We start from the raw sequence: 19,641 nt of genomic DNA on the forward strand, positions 1-19,641 counted from the left end.
TGGTGGGTAGCCAAAGTATCCAGTAGGCCCAGGGTTAGTCATGGGTGCATGATACAACTGTTTCTGTGATTTTTTTCAAAACGTAATTCTCATTTATGTCATGGAATTTTAGCTCACTGTTATATGTTGATTTTTTTTTTTTACATTTTGGGGTGCCTGTAAAGCTTCACTAGCCAGTAGGCCCAGGTGTAGGGAGTGGTGCATGGGCCTAGTCTTTCTGTGTGGTATCTTGAATTTAAACATCATTGAGGGCATGGATAGCATGGGATTGTTGTGATTTCTGAGTGTTTTTCATCTTTTTGGGGTGTTGTTGGGGCCTGGCCATGTGGGTGGGGGCCATTTTGAGGCCTGGTACAGGCAGGGCCTGGCCATGTGGTGGGGGTCAAGGGGCCATTTTGAAGCCAGGCAGTGTGCTCAGGCCTGCACCCAGTTTGCCTTGCTTTCAACCATTATGCCCAGGGGTACTCAGTGGTGCATGGGCCTAGTCTTTCTGTGGGGTGTCTTGAATTTAAACATCATAGAGGGCATGGATGGCATGGGATTGAGGTGATTTTTGAGTGTTTTCCGACTTTTTGGGGTGTTGTTGGGGTCTGGCCATGTGAGTGGGGGCCATTTTGAGGCCTGGTACAGGCAGGGCCTGGCCATGTGGTGGGGGTGAAGGGGCCATTTTGAAGCCAGGCAGTGTGCTCAGGCCTGCAGCCAGTTTGCCTTGCTTTCAGCCATTATGCCCAGGGGTACTCAGTGGTGCATGGGCCTAGTCTTTCAGTGCGGTGTCTTGAATTTAAACATCATTGAGGGCATGGATGGCATGGGATTGTGGGGATTTTTGAGTGTTTTTCGACTTTTTGGGGTGTTGTTGGGGCCTAGCCATGTGGGTGAGGGCTATTTTGAGGGCTGGTACAGGCAGGGCCTGGCCATGTGGTGGGGGTCAAGGGGCCATTTTGAAGCCAGGCAGTTTGCTCAGGCCTGCACCCAGTTTGCCTTGCTTTCAACCATTATGCCCAGGGGTACTCAGTGGTGCATGGGCCTAGTCTTTCTGTGGGGTGTCTTGAATTAAAAAATCATTGAGGGCATGGATGGCATGGGATTGTGGTGATTTTTGAGTGTTTTTCGACTTTTTGGGGTGTTGTTGGGGCCTGGCTATGTAGGTGGGACCGTTTTGAGGCCTGGTACAGGCAGGGCCTGGCCATGTGGTGGGGGTCAAAGGGCCATTTTGAAGCCAGGCAGTGTGCTCAGCCCTGCAGCCAGTGTGCCTTGCTTTCAGCCATTATGCCCAGGGGTACTCAGTGGTGCATGGGCCTAGTCTTTCAGTGCGGTGTCTTGTATTTAAACATCATTGAGGGCATGGATGGCATGGGATTGTGGTGATTTTTGAGTGTTTTTTGACTTTTTGGGGTGTTGTTGGGGCCTGGCTATGTAGGTGGGACCGTTTTGAGGCCTGGTACAGGCAGGGCCTGGCCATGTGGTGGGGGTCAAAGGGCCATTTTGAAGCCAGGCAGTGTGCTCAGCCCTGCAGCCAGTTTGCCTTGCTTTCAGCCATTATGCCCAGGGGTACTCAGTGGTGCATGGGCCTAGTCTTTCAGTGCGGTGTCTTGAATTTAAACATCATTGAGGGCATGGATGGCATGGGATTGTGGTGATTTTTGAGTGTTTTTCGACTTTTTGGGGTGTTGTTGGGGCCTAGCCATGTGGGTGAGGGCTATTTTGAGGGCTGGTACAGGCAGGGCTTGGCCATGTGGTGGGGTCAAGGGGGCATTTTGAAGCCAGGCAGTGTGTTCAGGCCTGCACCCAGTTTGCCTTGCTTTCAACCATTATGCCCAGGGGTACTCAGTGGTGCATGGGCCTAGTCTTTCTGTGGGGTGTCTTGAATTTAAACATCATTGAGGGCATGGATGGCATGGGTTTGTCGTGATTTTTGAGTGTATTTCGACTTTTTGGGGTGTTGGGGCCTGGCCATGTGGATGGGGCCATTTTGAGGCCTGGTACAGGCAGGGCCTGGCCATGTGGTGATTGTCAAGGGGCCACTTTGAAGCCAGGCAGTGTGTTCAGGCCTGCACCCAGTTTGCCTTGCTTTCAACCATTATGCCCAGGGGTACTCAGTGGTGCATGGGCCTAGTCTTTCTGTGGGGTGTCTTGAATTTAAACATCATTGAGGGCATGGATGGCATCGGATTGTGGTGATTTTTGAGTGTTTTTTGACATTTTGGGGTGTTGTTGGGGCCTGGCCATGTGGGTGGGGGCCATTTTGAGGCATGGTACAGGCAGGGCCTGGCCATGTGGTGGGGGTCAAGGGGCCATTTTGAAGCCAGGCAGTGTGTTCAGGCCTGCAACCAGTTTGCCTTGCTTTCAACCATTATGCCCAGGGGTACTCAGGGGTGTATTGGGCATAGTCTTTCTGTGGGGTGTCTTGAATTTAAACATCATTGAGGGCGCTGATGACATGGGATTGTGGTGATTTTTGAGTGTTTTTTTTACTTTTTGGGTGTTTTGGGGCCTGGCCATGTGGGTGGGGGCCATTTTGAGGCCTGGTACAGGCAGGGCCTGGCCATGTGGTGGGGGCCAAGGGGCCATTTTGAAGCCAGGCAGTGTGCTCAGGCCTGCACCCAGTTTGCCTTGCTTTCACCCATTATGCCCAGGGGTACTCAGTGGTGCATGGGCCTAGTCTTTCTGCGGGGTGTCTTGAATTGAAACATCATTGAGGGCATGGGATTGTGGTGATTTTTGAGTGTTTTTCTACTTTTTGGGGTGTTGTTGGGGCCTGGCCATGTGGGTGGGGGCCATTTTGAGGCCTGGTACAGGCAGGGCCTGGCCATGTGATGGGATCAAGGGGCCATTTTGAAGCCAGGCACTGTGCTCAGGCCTGCACCCAGTTTGCCTTGCTTTCAACCATTATGCCCAGGGGTACTCAGTGGTGCATGGGCCTAGTCATTCTGTGGGTTGTCTTGAATTTAAACATCATTGAAGGCATGGATGGCATGGGATTGTGGTGATTTGTGAGTGTTTTTTTACTTTTTGGGGTGTTGTTCGGGGCTGGCCATGTGGGTGGTGGCTATTTTGAGGCCTGGTACAGGCAGTCCCTGGCCATGTGGTGGGGGTCACGGGGCCATTTTGAAGCCAGGCAGTGTGATCAGGCCTGCACCCAGTTTGCCTTGCTTTCAACCATTATGCCCAGGGGTACTCAGTGGTGCATGGACCTAGTCTTTCTGTGGGGTGTCTTGAATTTAAACATCATTGAGGGCATGGATGGCATGGGATTGTGGTGATTTTTGAGTGTTTTTCGACTTTTTGGGGTGTATAACTGATGATCCTCTGGCTTCCATTGTTTTTAGGTGCACAAGAGAACCACCAGTGCCAGGAAGAAGTCCTGCAGCGGTGTGTGCAGCACAACGTCACGTGACGTCACGTGTGGCCACAGACAAGACAACTCTGCAACTCATGCAACTGCGGCCTGCTGTTCTGACATCTCAAGAAGATGGCCCCAAAGAAATTTGGCCGTAGCGCCTCAGCGAAAAAAGTTGCCAGTGCCACTGCGTAAGAAGGAGCAGAAGAAGCAAGTGTCACCACCTACCAAGGAGACTGGTGTGTCCACCGACACCTTTTTTGGGAGAAAAAAAACTACGCCTGCAGCAGCAGCGGTGTCCGCCGGGGAAGCAGCACCTCCGCTTCATTGGAGTCAATGCCACCACGCCAAGTTAGGTCAAAGACTACCATGAGTGCTGCTGCAGCAGCCACTTTGGTTGTTGAATGACCATCGACCAGTGATCTTGGCTCATCACAAGAAAGTACCATCCAATCAACGCCGGGTGTAACTCAGCTGACGAGTGTTCAACAACCATAGCCACAAACACAGGTGCAACTAGTACAAGTGCAAGTACATGGGCAAGGAGAGCCGCAAGGAGAGCCGCAAGAAGAGGCGCAAGTAGAGCCGCAAGGAGAGCCGCAAGGAGAGGCGCAAGTAGAGGCGCAAGTAGAGCCGCAAGGAGAGGCGCAAGTAGAGCCGCAAGTAGAGCCGCAAGTAGAGCCGCAAGGAGAGGCGCAAGTAGAGCCGCAAGGAGAGGCACAAGTAGAGCCGCAAGGAGAGGCGCAAGTAGAGCCGCAAGGAGAGGCGCAAGTAGAGCCGCAAGGAGAGGCGCAAGTAGAGCCGCAAGGAGAGGCGCAAGTAGAGCCGCAAGGAGAGGCGCAAGTTCAGCCCCAAGGAGAGGCGCAAGTAGAGCCGCAAGTAGAGGCGCATGTACAGGTGCATGGAGAGGTACGACTAGAGGTTCATGGAGCGGCACAACTGCCTACAACACTTGTTCCTCCAGAATTAGGGGCACATCAGGAAATTGCTATTCAAGAGGAGCTATCATCCGAGGAAGCCACTCCTCCTGATGATGATCCAGTGTCTTCCAGATCCCCAGCAAGAAAAAGGTCAAGGAGGGCTACTACAAGTTCTTCTTCAAGCCCCCTTCCTTCTGATGATCTTGATGTTGATTGGAACCCACCAATGCAGTCTGAGAGTGAGTCACGCCATGAGCCGACAAAGGTAGCAAAGCCTAAAAGGAAGGCTCCCGCAAAGCTTCGACTTATGGCTGATGACGACGAACAAGAAGTGGTGTCTTCTGCTGCTGATGAACAGTCTGACGATGACCCAGTCATCACAGTCGTCACTCTAGCCCCAGCAGGCATGCAGCAGACAGACATTTTCACCCTATCCCGAATGGCTGCTGAGCGGGATATGGGCGGCGTGGCAAGGGTACCTAACTACAACACCAACACGACCTACCGCTTCCATCTTTTTTAGTCAGAAGGGCCGGCATGGACCTCCATCCAGCTCGACCTCAAGTAGTGGTGCTGTAAGTGAACAACAAACAAATTCAGCCACGCCCATCCTCCACTTCATCTGGCATTGAAAGTCAAAGTAGCACCTCCACCTTCATCAGACATCACCAGTCCCCAGTTTGGGACTTCTTTACTGTTAGCGCAAAGGAGGAAAACATGGTCGTTTGTTCGATTTGTAAAGCATGCGTTAGTCGGGGTAAGCTTGGTACCAACTATGGTACCGGAGGCCAGAGAGGTCATTTCAAGAAACAAAATTCATAATTCCCTTTTCACATGTTAGGAAGAAAGAGACTTAGGTCTCTGGGGTGTTTTAAGGGAGAGGCGCAAGGTAAGCCGACAGGCGTATCCCCAGTTGCATATGGATTTACAAATTTACAATACACTTTTAGCGGACCCTCATCAAGAAAGCTTGAAAATCAATATTGAAAATTATGAAGGATGTTATACACTGGATGTACAGTTGTTTAAAAATTATATTTTTTATTTGAAAATATTATTTTCTATTCATACACATATTCATACACATATTCTATTACAACACGGAAGGACGGTCGAGGTTGATGCCCGATATACCAAAGGAGGAGATCTTTCAAATTAAATGGAAAGCCCTCCCTTTTAAAGATTTTTCACTACAAACAAACCAAGAGTGAAGATATAACAAGACAAGCCTAAAGAAACAGATAAACATTGATTAAATACAATGGGTGAAGAAAGGAAAGACCGTCCTTCATAGGATTCACTACAAAAGGAATCTCAGGTAAAAATGGAACCTGACCTAGCTGTTCTAATAAAAGAAGACTATTAGGAACACCAACAATACTGAAAAGGAATATATGCTTGAAAAAGAAACCAAGCTTATTCCTATACTGTCAGACATCGCCACTCTACTACCATATAGAAAAGGAACAGATGTCCTAGAAAGAAACCAAGGGTATTTCCATATGGTCAAACATCGCTAATTTATCAGAGCGACCAACAAACTAGCTAAGTTTAAGCGATTTTAATTCATAAACACTGTACTGAAGAAGGTGACGACTCAAAGTCACTGAAACGCCGCGTCGACAATTTTTCTGTGTGATATATTCGTTGCATTTTTTTAAATATATTGTCAATTTGTGTAATAACCTGCTGCATCAAATGTTTTTATTTATTTATTTATTTATTTTGAAAGTTTTATATAGCGCGAACAAGATCTTCGCAGATATCAGAGCGCTTTACAGAGGAGGGAGCATATATACACAGATACATCAATAGTGTTAAAAGTACAGTGTAGTGATATCATAAACAATCAAGTAATTCAATTTCAAAGTCATACAGAAATGCAAAGGGTTCGAACAGGTAGTACAGATCAGTATCGAGTCTTTGAAGTTGATCCCCAGTAGTGGTTCAGGTGTATTTAGCCATGAGGATCGCTTTTACTTCTTTCTTGAAAAGTGTGATAGAGGGGATGAGCCTGGTTTCAGGGGGGAGTGAGTTCCAAATCCTGGGAGCCATTCCTGAGAAAGAGCGTTTATAGGTTTTTTCCTTGCGGAATCTTTTAGGCTTTAGCAAAAGATTGTTTGTGCCTCTAGTGATTCTGGAGCCTCCAGAAATCGTCAGCTTCTGAGCGAGGTATCTAGGTGAGCTCAGGTGGACAGCCTTGTGCGTCAAACAAGCGATTTTCAGTTGTATTCTGGCTTCAAAAGGCAGCCAGTTCAGGGATTTGAGGTCAGGGGAAATGTGTGAGTGTTTTTTTGATCCAGTGATGAGTCTCGCTGCGGCGTTTAAGGAGGCTCTTATGGGTGCCGTAGTAGCTAGGGGTAGACCGCAGAGGGCGGTACTGCCGTATTCTATTCGAGGTATGACTAGTGATTGTACCGCGGTTTGGAAGTCTTTGGCTGGAAGGAAGGGTTTAAGTTTCCTAAGGGTGTTGATTTGGTAGTTCGCTCCCTTAGTTGCTTTGTTGATGTGTTCCTGCATGCTGAGATTGGTGTCAAGTGTTATGCCTAAAGATTTTGCTGAGTCCACGATGGTGGGTTGAACATTGAGTGCCGTTAGGTGTTTAAGCCACATTTGTGCGGTAGTGATCTTCGCGGGAGGTGCGATCAGAAGGAACTCTGTTTTAAGGGCATTGAGTTTGAGATGATTCGCGGCCAGCCAGGATTGGGTGCTTCTGATCGTTGAGTTCAATAGCGTGATGTCTTTGGGTGATTGTAGTTTGAGATAAAGTTGGGTGTCATCAGCATACATGTGGAAGTGTACATTGGATTCTTGTAGCAAGGTGGTGAGAGGTTCCATGACTAGGTTGAACAAAGTTGGGGATAGGCAGGATCCTTGTGGTATGCCTAGCGATACAGGTCTTGGCGCGGACATCAAGTTGTTGCTCTTGAATTTCTGCGATCTGTTATGCAGAAAGGACGTGAACCATTTGAGCACAGTTCCAGATAGGCCCATTATTGTGTTTAATAGTTCGAGTAAATACTCATGTTTGACGGTGTCAAATGCGGAGGAGAGATCAAGGAGGATGAGGAGGCAGGTATCGTTGTGATCTAGGATTTGAAGGGCGTCGTCGATTATGTGAGTCATAGCAGTTTCAGTACTGTGATTTGCTCGGAAGCCTGATTGATGAGAGTTGAGGAGATCAAACTGAGTAATGTGTTCAGTCAATTGTATTTGTGCGCATTTTTCCAACAGTTTGGCAAGAGTCGGAATGTTGGTAATGGGACGGTAGTTGTTTAGGTCAGAGGGGTCGGCTGTCGGTTTCTTTAGCAAAGGTGTGACTTGACCAACTTTGAGGGAGTCGGGAATGGTCCCTTGCTGAAGTGAGCTGTTAATGATTTTAGTCCAGAGTGGAAGGAGCGACGGGGTAAGGACTTTGACAGCGTTAGCAGGAAGGGGGTCCGTGAGGTGATTAGAAGGTTTCAGAGTGCTGAGCAGTCTGCCAATTTCTTCTTCCGTGTAGGTGACAAAGGTTGACCAAGTGGCATTGTTTTTTGGATTAGTGGGTGCTATGCAGTGGGGTTTGGGATAGAGGCTTGCGTCCATGAGGAGATCATTCTTTATGTTGTCAGTTTAATGGTTTTTTATGATTAAATGTGTAAATTCACGTGAAATGTTTTGTATGAATAGAAAATAATATTTTCAAATAAAAAATATAATTTTTAAACAACTGTACATCCAGTGTATAACATCCTTCATAATTTTCAATATTGATTTTCAAGCTTTCTTGATGAGGGTCCGCTAAAAGTGTATTGTAAATTTGTAAATCCATATGCAACTGGGGATACGCCTGTTGGCTTACCTTGCGCCTCTCCCTTAAAACACCCCAGAGACCTAAGTCTCTTTCTTCCTAACATGTGAAAAGGGAATAATGAATTTTGTTTCACACAATACCCTTCCCTTTTCCAAAAAGGGTTTCTCCTTCTTACTTTAAGATACAGAATGTCATTTCAAGAAACACCACACTATCATTTGGGAAACACACATGAGGAAGATCAAGGAAGGCAAAAGAAAAACAAATCCAAATGTATCCATTGATATTGCATCTGATGATGACGAGAATCTGATCGTAAAGGGGGGAAAGTGAAGAAGCGACAGACATTTTTTCTGGTATACCCAGTACCCCAGGCAGCAGCACTGCAGTGGTATCGCCCACACCCTCTACCCCTGCAACATCTATGAGGCACACTAAGAGTGTTGGAGAGAGACCAATGCGAAAAAATACTTCACTGGGCCTAACTGGTTTGAAGACGTCATCATCATCATCACGTAAAATGATCCAGCCCACCATTCGCGGAATGTTCTGGTCGGAGGCGCCATTTGAACGCAACCACCCAACGGTACGTCTGTATAACGCAAAGCTGGCTAAAATGCTAGCGCTGGACCTTCTCCCTTTTTCTTTCATGGAAGGGGTGGGGTTTCTAGAATTAGTGGCAACAGTCTGCCCTAAATGGAAGGTTCCTAGCCGGTCCTATTTTGCCAGAGTTGCGGTTCCAGCACTACATCAAGATGTGCTGGAGGTGATTGGGGCAGCTTTGCAGAAGAGTGCTGTTCACACTATCCACTTGACAACAGACATGTGGACCAGTTGCCAAGCCCTTGATTACATGTGCATCACTGCACACTGGGTCTCTTTTGCAGGGTCTTTTGCAGGGGTTAGAGACAAGTCAAGTGCAGTTGTTGACCTGGACACAGTTTTTAAAGCTACTCGGAAACATGCAACATTAGCCATGTTTGCCATGGAGAAAACTCATACTGCAAAAAACATTTTGGAGGAGTTTAACAGTAAGGTCTCTGAATGGCTGCAACCAAGAAATCGCTTAGTTGGTTATGTTTCCACGGATAATGGCAGTAATATAGTTAAGGCCATGCAGGACGGTGAATATTTCAGAGTGCCGTGTTTGGTGCACTGTATAAACCTGGTTGTTCAAGATTTCTTGAAAACTGAAAACCAAGTCAAGAAGTTACTGACCACCTGCCGAAGAATCTGCACACATTTCAGCCATTCTTTTAAGGCCCGAAAGAGGCTGAGGAGCATTCAACATGTACGTAAAGTGCCAGTCAAAGGACTCATCCAGGAGGTGGCAACACGTTGGAGCTCAACCTTTTACATGCTTGAGCGTCTGTTTGAGCAGTGCATGGTAATCAATGACTATATCTTTACAGTAGGTTCTATTGCCCTGAGGTTAGAGGAATGGCAGCTAGTTAAAAGCCTGACAGACATGCTTTGTCCTTTTGAGGTCTTCACGCGTGAAGTCAGCAGGGAGGACTGTTCTTTGAGCAAAGCTATCCCATTGTTGCGCATGCTAGAGCACCAACTGAAGGCGGTGTCTTCAACATTGAGAGATGATGTTGGAAAGCAAGCTGCATATCTGTTGGCGGAGAACTTAAGCTGCCTAGTTGCCAATAAAAGGCTTAAAAACATACTTACAGAACAACATTTAATTTGTGCCACTATTCTGGATCCATGGTACAAAAAGGCAGTGGCCAGCAAAGCATTCATTCCTTTTGATGAGGCAGATGTTTCAAAGTACAAACATTGGCTAGCTGTGTCAGCCAGTCAGTTCGAAAAAGATCGGCAGAAAATTCAAGGAGCCGTCAGAAGTCCAACTGAATCAGCAGGCGATACTGCGTCAAGTTCCACTTCTGAATCTGTGAGCGAAGGGAGTAACTTTCCCTCACAGCCGTTAACGACACCAGCAGCAACCGTATCATCATCCTCACCAGCACCAGGCCCACCCATAATTTTGTCGGAAGCGGATTGGCTAACTCATCAAGGGTTTGCTCGTTCCACTGCGGAAAAGGCCACAGATGGTACGCAAAGTGGAGCAAATGTGGAGAACCTTGCGGTGATGGTGCAGGCCTATCTGGATGACCCAACACAGGTCTTTGCTAATATGAACCCATTGCTGTATTGGTACAGGAAAATGGCTCTATGGCCACTGATCACCAACCTGGCTATAAATTATTTGGCTTGCCCACTCGCAAGCGTGTCTTCTGAACGTGTTTTCAGTGCTGCTGGTGTCATTGTAACTTCAAAAAAGACCCGCCTCTCGGCCAAAAATGTGGGGAGGTTAACACTGATCAAGATGAATCAGCACTTGATACCACCAGATTACAAAGTACGTGAATGCACGCAGGAAGAAGAGGACACCGACTTAGGTGATGGAAGTTCTTCTCTGTTACCTGACCTACTCCCGTCTCAATTCATGGAGTTTGAGGACGAGCTCTACTTCCCTGCTACCGAGCCCTGAAAATGACTTCCTTTTTTTCATCCTTATTCACTTTTATTCCTGCGTGTCTTTCTTTGTTTAGCAACTTTTACCACAACAAAACTCTAATCACCTAATAACAACAAGTCCATCAGCAACACTGTCTTCATCTTATATTCCTTATTGATTTGAAGGTGCCGCAGTCTGCATTCCTGAGGTTCACAAGTTCACAACTCAATCATGCTCCTTTATACTCCTCCTCCAGACTCCCCCTATCCATTTCCCTCAAGGCAGATGGATGGATTACGACGAGTCCCCTCAAGTCGGACTGAAATTACTGACTGACTACATGCTTGCTGATTGCTGACAGAGTTACTTCTGATATTGACAGGAGAGGCTGCCCTGTGGGCCCTCACTTTCCGAAGAAGATGCGGACAAAAAGTAGAACAGGTAATGCATAATTGAGAAGATGGCATGCACTGGACAGCAATGGCTGTCTGGCTCTGATTAAACCAATTTCTGTTTGTTTTTTGTGCATGAAATGATGATTCATATGTCTTGTCTTAGTTATTATTTAATCTTTCACACAGTAATTGTAACTCATGTCAACAACTCTTTTTTTTACCTTGTTTAATTAAAATTGTACTTCAAATTCAGGGGCCACTATATTGCATTTCACAAAATATGCAAAATGTCCTTGGAGCGGACTCACTTGCCAATATACCATGATGATTGATTAAATAATATATCTTTTTTCTTTACAGTCACTCACTGGGATGGATGGATGGATCATCAGCTTCGATTTACGGAAGAACTATGGCCAATTCGTGAGTGGCAAACAGGTAAACCAGTCTACAACAACTACTACAGCAGGACTACATGTCTGTCTATTTGTGGTATGTATTGGTCGAGGGCGAGGCAGTGTACTGCCAGGCAGAGTCCACTCCAGACAGCAATTCATGTAAAATTGGGGCTATGTTGCTTGCTGCATACAACTAGATATGCTTTGTCTGTCTGACAAAGAGCATAGGTATGCTACTTCAGGTTGCTTCACTCAGTGGTGCCTGCCTTGACCCTCTGCATGGCACTGCCTCAAGCTTGGGCCAAACATCCGTTATATTTGAAAAATTTGCTTTTTTTCGGTATTTCGCAAATCTCGCGAAAGTACCGAAAAATCGCAAGTTCTTGAGCGGAACGGATTTTTGGCCCATGCTTGCGGCAGGGCCATGCAGACGGTCAAGGCAGGCACCACTGAGTGAAGCATCCTCCTGATGTAGCATACCTAGGCTCTTTGACACAGACAGACAAAGCATATCTACGGTTTAGGGTTCATTGCGATTTACTAGTGTTTTGGGGTTTAAGTTGGTATGGTTCATGCTGATTCTAGGGCTCGGGCCCAATGCAGGCTTGTTCATAACGATGTTGGCAATGTTTTAGGGGGGGTTTGGTGTTCTTTGGTCCAGAATTGGCAGAATTTTGGCATTTTGGGGTGTTTTGCGGGCGCGTGTGTTTGGGTGAAAACTAAGTGAAAACTAGTCGTAGACCTTCTTCTTCTTCTTCAAAGAGCGCAGTGGTTCGATTTTGTTCTGCCTTGCTGAGATTCTTGTGAATCGCTGGAACAAGTGACTGTCCAGGTGAGTTTCAAGAGGATCAAAGTAGTGGAAGTGCTGAAAACAGCAATGTTTAGTGAACAGCGCAATTTGCCATGTTTTGAATATACCAGTATTGCATGTTTTTGGGAGGCTGTTTGGGAGTGCTCTAGATTTGTTGGGGAGGGTGTGGGGGTCTGGGAGCACTGCTGGGATAGCATAATTTTTATTGGAAGTGATTTTAAGAAAATCCATGGTGGGAAAGAGGAGCTAGGGCCTAGCTCCAGAGCGCGTTTGGACCGATGTTGACTGGTTGGCTGAAAATGTTCTAAGTAGGAGTTTTTGCATTTTTGCTTTTTGCCTGTTTGGGTGTGTTCTGCTTTTTGGCGGGTGGCTGCAGGGGTCTGGGGGCATAGCTCGGAAGGTCTAATTTTGGAATCAAGTGCTTTGGACCAAATCCATGGCGAAAAAGTTTTTGCGTTTTTGCTCACTTGCCTGTCTTTGGGGTGCTGTTTGGGGGGCTTGCAGGTTTTTGTGGGTGGGTTTTGGGGTCTGGGAGCACTGCTGACACAGTCTAATGTTGATTGCATTTGTTTTTCAGGAAATCCATGGTGGAAAAGGGGAGTTAGGGCCTAACTGCAGAGCGTATTTGGACTGAATTGAAGGTAGACCCATTTTTGCTTTTTGCCTGTTTAGGGGTGTTCTGCTTTTTGGCGGATGGCTGCAGGGGTCTGGGGGCATAGTTCGGAAGGTCTAATATTGGAATCAAGTGTTTTGGTCCAAATCCATGGTGAAAAAGTGTTTGCGTTTTTGCTCACTTGCCTGTGCTGTTTGGGGGGCTTTTAGGTTTTTGTGGGTGGGTTTTGGGGTTTGGGAGCACTGCTGGAACAGTCTAATGTTGAGTGCATTTGTTTTTCAGGAAATCCATGGTGGAAAAGGGGAGTTAGGGCCCAGCTGCACAGCGCATTTGAACTGAATTCCACGTAGGCCCAAAATTTGCTGTCTCACTTTTTGCGGTTTTGCTTTTTGCCTATTTGAGGTTGTTAAACTTGTTTTCGCCTGGGTTGACGGGTCTGGGAGCATTGCTGTGAAGGTCTAATACTGGATAAAAGTGGTTTGGAGAAAATCGGAGGTGAAAACGTTTTTCCATTTTCAGGCATTCCGCTCACTTTAGCATTTTCGGGGGGCTATTTGGGGGGGTTCCTGGTGTTTGTGGGTGGGTTTTGGGGTCTTGGAGCAACGCTGGGTATGGATACTTTTGATTGCAAGAGGTTTGAAGAAAATCCATGGTGGGAAAGGGGAGTTAGGGCCTAGCTGCAGAGCGCGCATAGAGTGATCCGGGAAATATGCAGAAATTTGTCAAAATGCCCATTTTTCCATTTTTGCTTATTGGTTGTTTGGGGGGGTTAAACTTGTTTCCGCTGGGATGACATGTCTGGGGGCATTGCTGTGAAGGTCTAATACCGGATAAAAGTGGTTTGGAGAAAATCGGAGGTGAAAAAGTTTTTCCATTTTCAGGCATTTCGCTCACTTTAGTGTTTTTGGGGGGCTATTTGGGGGGTTCTTGGTGTTTGTGGGTGGGTTTTGGGGTCTTGGAGCAACGCTGGATATGGATACTTTTGATTGCATGAGGTTTGAAGAAAATCCATGGTGGCAAAGGGGGGTTAGGGCCTAGCTGCAGAGCGGGCACAGGTGATCTGGGAAATATGCAGAAATGTGTCAAAGTGCCCATTTTTCCATTTTTGCTTTTTGGCTGTTTAGGGGTGTTAAACTTGTTTCCGCCTGTGTTGACGGGTCTGGGGGCATTACTGTGAAGGTCTAATACCGGATAAAAGTGGTTTGGAGAAAATCGGAGGTGAAAAAGTTTTTCATTTTCAGGCATTTCGCTCACTTTAGCGTTTTCAGGGGGCTGTTTGGAGGAGTTCCTGGTGTTTGTGGGGGGGTTTGGGGTCTTGGAGCAACGCTGGGTATGGATACTTTTGATTGCAAGTGGTATGGAGAAAATCCATGGTGGCAAAGAGGAGTTAGGGCCTAGTTGAAGAAAGCGTTTGACACTATTTTAAACTTAGGGCTCATTAGGGTTAGCAGTATTGCAAGTCTTTGGGGGTGTTCGAGATTTTGGCAACTGGGTTCTGGGGTCTGCTCTTGGAGCACTTGTCGAGAAATGTCTAATTTTGGTTGCAATTGGTATGAAGAAAATCCATGGTGAGAAAGAGGGGATTTGGGCCTACTTTACTATCAAAGTACGTTTTGTCACCATTTTCCACTAGGTCGCATACAGGTAGCAGTATCGCACGTTTTTTGGGGTCTGATTGGGGGTATTCTAAATTTTAGCGTCTGTGTTTAAGGGTCTGGGAGCACTGCTGGGAAGGTCTAATTTTGTTCTAAAATCGTAGTTTACACTACACCTAGCTTGAGGGGTAAGATCCGCAAAATTCGTCCATACTTATTTATCCTTCAAAAGGAGACTCAGAGTACGCCCTTTCGAAACTATTGTACTGTCGATTCTGAAACTGAAAGTGTGATTTTTTGCACTACACAGCATACGTACCTTATATTTTTTTTCTCAGTGGTGTTTTAATATCACTTCCTGTTTTTGCATCAACATTTACAGGGTGGCTTTCACCCTGTGCAATGGAAAAAAGGATGAAGTCAGGCTTCACATTAGCGACCCACAATTCAGCATCCGCCAGGCAGGCAGTGGACAGGGTGTCTTCTGGTCACCAACATTGATCGACGGAGCGTCAGATGGAACGGAGGAGTACCGCAAATAAGAGGAATGGCTTGTAAGATGCATGCAACTTCCCAAATTCAACAGGACAAGTACAACAACATACAGTAACAGTAGCCATTCATTTCAAATTATCTTTTAAGTAATGTTATTGCTTTGAACTTCTATGAGTGTGACTCTGCATTTCTTTGCTCTCTGCTTCTAAATTCATCCCTTCAGCCATTGTATAGTTTTACTTTGCTATTTTTCAAACTAATTTAATGAACAAAGTGTTTCTCTGAGTGCAGAGATAGGCAAGTGACGCATTCTTTCATTCATTAGAAAGTACTACTTAGTTTAAGTAACCTAACCATCCATTTAGCAATCAACTTCATGCCTGCAGAAGTGCATGCACTTCCTTTATGTCTCTTAAAATATTTATGGATATCTTCGTATCCAAAGATATGTTTATCTTCATTTGTTGTTTGTCCATGCTGTGTTTTTTTTCCTCTCTCAACAAAACTTTCCAAAAAAACATTCCCATCCAATTTCCAACCCTAACCCTCTTCCCCCGGGCTGTGTGGGTGAGTAAATGACAGCAATAATTCCACACACTTGCTGGGGAGGATAAGGTCATAGGAAATGAAAATGAATTACATTTCAAGGCTGGAGAAGGAATCAAAGGATATATTCTTACTCAGCTTGACACAGACCCATGACTATTGGCAAATCAAAGCAGATTTTCATGGGCGCCATCAACTGGATTGATCATGAAGAACATCCTCCTCTTACACGTGGCAAATGATTACGCTGCTGTGTCCTTCACCTTCAGTACTATTTCTTGTAGTAATAGCCAATGTCCAATTCCACGCAAGTAGTAGTTATACTTTCAATACTTTAGCATTTGTAAGGCTACATTTTGGCACTGTTCTAGTGTACTGTCACGTGCTATAGTATCTATAACCGTTCTAATGCTCTGCTCAGGCCAATCAAGGTTTCAATTTCTTTTTTTTCATATGCTGCAACTGGGATTGTGTACCACCACTAGTACCACCGCAATGATGCTATTTCAGCCGCCCAGGAATGCCAACCTTAATCGTCATTTGCCATGCAGCCAACCCTGTGTCTAGCCCTATTTTCAAACATGAATTACAGGTAAGATAAGCGTTTGGGGGGAGGAAGAATAATGGAGTAGTATGAGAGACAAGAGACTAGCGGTAGTACTAGTAAAGTCCTAGGACAATTGATTTCACTAACTCTCTGAGAGGCACTTACTTTTGTAAACATTTGGGCAATTACTTACACAATTTGAATCAAGAAGCCACTTAAGTTTCAGGAAAACAAACTTACAGTTAACATCCTCCTCCTAGATGTGGCAAATTATTACGCTGCTGTGTCCTTCACCTTCGGTACTATTTCTTGTAGCACTAACCAATGTCAAAGAAATTCAACGCAAGTACTAGTTATACTTTCAATACTTTACCATTTGTTAGGCTACATTGTGGCACTGTTCTAGTGCACTGTCACCTGCTATTCTCTATTGTACCGTTCTAATGCTACGGTAAGGACAAACAAGGTTTCATTTTCTTTTTTTTCAGATGCTGCAACTGCCACTGTGTAACACCACCAGTACCACCGCAATGATGACATTTCATCCACCCAGGATTGCCAACCTTAATCGCCATTTGCCGTGCAGCCAGCCCTGTGCCTAGCCCTATTTCCAAACACAAATTACAGGTAAGATAAGCGTTTGGGGGAGGAAGTATAATGGAGTATTAGGAGAGACGAGAGACTGGCGGTAGTACTAGTAAAGTCCTAGGACAATTGATTTCACTAACTCTGTGAGAGGCACTTACTTTTGTAAACATTTGGGCAATTACTTACACAATTTGAATCAAGAAGCCACTTAAGTTTCAGGAAAACAAACTTACAGTTAACCCCCCCTCCAGCCTCAACTGCAGTAAAAACACGTATGCTATGTTTAAGTTGAAAGTAATAATTATTTATATCCCTAACAAAAATAAACTATCCTGCAAGACCCGACCCACCCCCCCTACCTAACCCCAAAGAATGTCCGTGAAATAAAAAGTCCCCAAAGTGCAAAAAACCCAACTCCCAATTCCCACCCCCCAAAAGTCTTTAAAAAAGGGGCAAGGGACAGTCTCTCCTTCTCTAATGCCGCCGCCGGCGTACTTTTTGGGCCAGGTGGTCATGCTCCTTTCGGAGGTTCTTGAGCAGGATTATCAGGTTAGGCGGTGCACGCATGCCTAGCACCTGCTGTGGGGGCAGCTGATTTTTGGGCTGCTTGGCGGTGGCGGGTGGCTGCGGTACCACGGCTCCGTACCGCTGGAGGCCTGCGCTGACTGGCTGACCCAGGGAGCGCGGAGGAGGATGCAGCTGTCCCTGTGGATGTTGTGGTGGTCTGCGACTGCGTGTCCTCCTCCTCCTGGGCCACCAGTCGCCGATATTCGGCGACAGTCGCCTCCAGTTTCCGTTGGGGGGCCCGTCTAGCAAGCTCCTTCCATGACAGTTTGGAAGGAGCATCTATATGAAGAAAGAAAAACATAGTCTGTAACCAATGCTCTTTAAGATTAACACAAAATAATTCAGCAGAAAGTTGTGTCACAGTAGAACTAGCATCTTGCAAGCACAGTACATTACCTTTGTGGCCTGTATCTATCTAACCTCCCACTTCTACAGCGTTGCTTTAACATTAGTGGGAGTTTCAGGAATCAATTCTATGAGCACTATGTACTCACTACATTAGAGTCGACTATGACAGTACACCAGTCTTATTCTTCTTCTTCTCTCTTGTTTAGCGAAATTGGTACGTAAACTTCTGGAAGCCGGCATAATGCCAGCGCAATCAACTTGCACCCGAGAAAAACAGACGCACGCCATGATGACACAGGCTTGCGTTACTGTACCAGTCCAGTACATGCAGGTGGTGAAGCTCTTACTTTTCTATTACGGGTGACACTGAGAATACTCTGTTACAAGGGCTACTGCTTAATTAATTTAACTTTCACCCTACAGTGCCAATGACTACTAGAAAAGGAAAATGAAGAAGATAAATAATATGATTATCTATCCCTTCACAGGATATGTATTTGATTACATATGGGATGACTTTAGGTGCTTTGTTTTTTATTGAGTGAACACTGATAGGTAACACATGAATGACAGTGTTGTACTAAAATTATTAACAAAGGAAGTGAGTGGCCCCCGTAATCGCCGGATATATGCTGTGCAAACTTCTTTTCCTTGCCTTTCCTAAACTGGAACGGACGTGCCGGTGAAGTGTTACATGCTCTTCAAAGTAACACTTAGTTCATCCAGTGACGGTCTACTCTCTCTACATGCACATATGCTATCTATGAGTCAGATAGTACCATGATCCAGGCATCCATCCATTAAAAGTAAATGTTAATCATTCTTCTTAATGTCTCAAGCGGACAAACCTTACTTTTTCTCACGGGAAAACATTTTCATTTTATTTTGAAAACCGCAAGCCATGCATCCGTGCTTGACTTGCAGTTGAATTTCAACCAAAGGATATATTACGCACACATACAGTTTCTGTTTCACCCACCCAGGCAGTCCTCTTTCCTTTCTCCTTCCATCCATCCTTGCTTCATCCTTCAACCGGCCATGCATCATATTCACAGCCACCTCGGGCAGCATTCAAAAACCCATATCATTCTTTGCCAGTCATCATTACTTTTAACTCGCTCGTCCTTCCACACTTACTTACACCCTTCTTTCCCTTTTCGTTCATCCCATCCATTAAGTTAATCTCTGATCTGACTTGGATTCTCAAAAAAACTTTCACAGCTGAGTTGAAGTAAATTTGAAGGAGGCTACTACCTGGTTAATAAAAACTTAGTTCTAAATTTGTAATTCTTCTTAACAGTATAGTATACTTGTACTGTACAACATATACACCCATGCAGAGAGCACACTCTGGAGTCTGCTATCTCAATAAGTAAGGAATATAATAGCTTACCACTGTCCGCCCCTACCGTGGAATCCCCCACAGCAGCTTCCGCTGGCTGTTGCACCGCCTCCGCCCCAGGAGTGCCCACCTCCGCGCTGGCCCCGGCACCGGTGGATGGTTATGCCGATGTTCCGCCTAGAAAATGCATTTTAGATTCTTAGATGCCATATACACCACTCCCTAGTATTTTGTTTAGGAATGAAAAAATTTCACTACGACTACACAAACAAATGTAATAATTTGTGACTGTCTAGTCAAAACTAAAAATTACACTTTTTTCACGGAAGGGTGTTGCTTGTCTTGCTACACTTTTTGGCACAACTGATGAATGCTTGCTTTTTAACATGCACCGTTTTTCTCATAACAGACAGAAGCTTCCCTTCTAAGAACAAGAGCAACATCAGATCATCATCACTAGGATGGAGTCAGCAACGATTCTGCACCACAAAGAAGATTTGAAGTTCCAACCAGGTGAGGGCTCGCCCACAAATAATGTGTGAAATCACTGGGCACTTTTCCATTTTCAATCCACCGTTTATGTTGTATGATGAACTTGACTTTAATAAATGTTTTTACTTTTAATAAAGCTTTAAAACTTACATAGACTCTTTGGTTTTAATCATGAGTGAGTGAGCGAAAGAGTTTGCAAATTGCAAGCATGAGTCCATGGCTCTGACAGTTCTGGACTCTGACTCCGTAGTCTTATTTCCTGGGTTGGATAATCATCATTGGGGATCAATCATCGATGAATTAGGGAGCTAAATGACTCTGTCACACTAGCTAGTCAGTAAGGAGTTTGGGAGTTCAAATTCTGTTATGACTGAGATATGTGGA

Source organism: Lissotriton vulgaris, chromosome 3_1 (genome assembly GCF_964263255.1).
Source record: "Lissotriton vulgaris chromosome 3_1, aLisVul1.2, whole genome shotgun sequence".
NCBI classification, from domain to species: domain Eukaryota; kingdom Metazoa; phylum Chordata; class Amphibia; order Caudata; family Salamandridae; genus Lissotriton; species Lissotriton vulgaris.